Source organism: Micropterus dolomieu, linkage group LG10, assembly GCF_021292245.1.
Source record: "Micropterus dolomieu isolate WLL.071019.BEF.003 ecotype Adirondacks linkage group LG10, ASM2129224v1, whole genome shotgun sequence".
NCBI lineage: Eukaryota > Metazoa > Chordata > Actinopteri > Centrarchiformes > Centrarchidae > Micropterus > Micropterus dolomieu.
The window spans coordinates 26,865,187-26,867,427 of record NC_060159.1 but is presented as its reverse complement, the minus strand read 5'-3'; positions in this window follow the sequence as shown (position 1 = coordinate 26,867,427).

The window sequence follows — 2,241 nt, the reverse complement described above, 5'->3', positions numbered from 1 at the left end:
TACAGGGCTTGACAAGCAAAGCAAAGGCCAAAATTGCCCTAGATCATCTGAAACTGAACTTGAGCATTACCTGACATGCTTGGCTAAATTGTGTGTTTGTGTGTGTGGAGGGGGGGTGACTTTTGAAATGATGCAAAAAAGAAAATATATAACCCTGGGAATTGCGTTTCTGTCAGCAGATTTGGAGCAAATAAACCAGGCTAAGGCAAGTGTAGATACGTCAGTTCGCTATGTCAGAACTTATTCGGTTAACTGTCGAATTTTGCTGTTTCCATCAAACTTTTCTAATGTGATGCCTTAAAAAAGGGTGATGAAAATAGAACTCCTTAAGTGCATCTCAAAGCTCAGAGTTACTTTTCGACTGAGCATAAATTAATAACAGTGAACAGGCAGCAGATTACAAACTTTTTGTAGTTATATTTGCTTGGTGTTAAAAATCAACAACGGAAAATAAAAAGTTAAAAAAACCCGACATCTACAACAATATAAAAAGGAACACCAGAATATGTTCAATATGTTCGGGGCTCAGTTAGCGTTAGCTCATTTGATCGGTACAGTTTGAGCTTAAAAGCTGCAGGTTCTGGCCCTCAGGCAGATTACAACGTGAGGTGTGAGTTAACACTGTATGTTTGACACTTTTAAATGAACAGGGTTGCCAGTCAGTCAAGTCCGACAAGCACTAAATTATAAAATAGAACAAAAAAAAAAGAAATCCAGCAAATAGCAATAACAATAAGCTCTGCAAAAACCAACAGACCTCAACTCGGTTCAGTTTTTAATAGCCATATTTTCATAAAGCAAACAAAGCAATAAGTGTGTATGCGTGTCCCATAGTTCAATCCACTCTGTAAAAGTCTCACAAATCTCAGATCCTCACAGACCCAAACAAAAACAGGAAATCAACAGTGAAATAATAAAATGTCTGCATTCTCAGTTCAATAACATTGACCAGGCTATTTTCATTGTACCTCACTGTAACTCACGGTACAGTAGTCTGGTTTTCAGCATCGGCCTTAACTCTGCCAAGACCAAACTTCCAAGAGTCCTTTAAAACCCCCGATTGGGAAATCCGGATAATACTTCCTCCTCACAGAGACTTCAGAGTAGAGGCTGAAATGTTTCCAGGAATCCTGTGGGTCATGAGATTCGTATGGGGTGGGATAAATTGTGACACGAATAAAAGTGGAAAGCAGGCCAGAATCATAGATCAGTTTTTATATATAAATATGCAGCTGTAACATCAATAAACACTATTTTTTGATTAGTTTATCAGGAACTGGAGTCATTCTTCCAGGATTGGGACGGGACAGGAGTGAAAAATCCACTCACCCGCAACTCCAGAGACACAAAATTTACCACGAGCGCGTTCAGCTGTCAACGACACAAGCAGCTCTGACTCACAACAAGAGATTCTCCCAGAAGATGATTTTCACACTGTGCATGTCTCTTGGGTGTTTGTGATTGGATTACTGAAAGATTGTGGGTTTTGTGACCGGTGGGCAGTGATGTAATTCTGACGGCTGGTCGTCACAACCCGATGCAAAAGAATAATCAAAATGTCTGCCCAGTTTAAAGAGCCTCATCAGGAGGTTCATACTATTCCAGAAACGTCCACCCCAACCAATAAGCAGATGGCAGATCAGTGACAACACAGAACGCAAACAAGGCAACAAATCCAATAATTAATCCTTAATCCAGCAAAATTAAAAGCAAAGGATATTTCTAGTGCTGTCTAGTGTAACGGTAAGTCAATTAATTAGTTGAAAATACAGTGGGTACGGAAAGTATTCAGACCCCTTTAAATTTTTCACTCTTTGTTTCATTGCAGCCATTTTCCAAAAATCAAAAAAGTTCATTTTATTTCTCAGTAATGTACACTCAGCACCCCATCTTGACAGAAAAAAACAGAAATGTAGAAATTTTTGCAAATTTATTAAAAAAGAAAAACTGAAATATCACATGGTCATAAGTATTCAGACCCTTTGCTCAGTATTTAGTAGAAGCACCCTTTTGATCTAATACAGCCATGAGTCGTTTTGGGAAAGATGCAACAAGTTTTTCACATCTGGATTTGGGTATCCTCTGCCATTCCTCCTTGCAGATCCTCTCCAGTTCTGTCAGGTTGGATGGTAAACGTTGGTGGACAGCCATTTTCAGGTCTCTCCAGAGATGCTCAATTGGGTTTAAGTCAGGGCTCTGGCCGGGCCATTCAAGAACAGCCACGGAGTTGTTGTGAAGCCA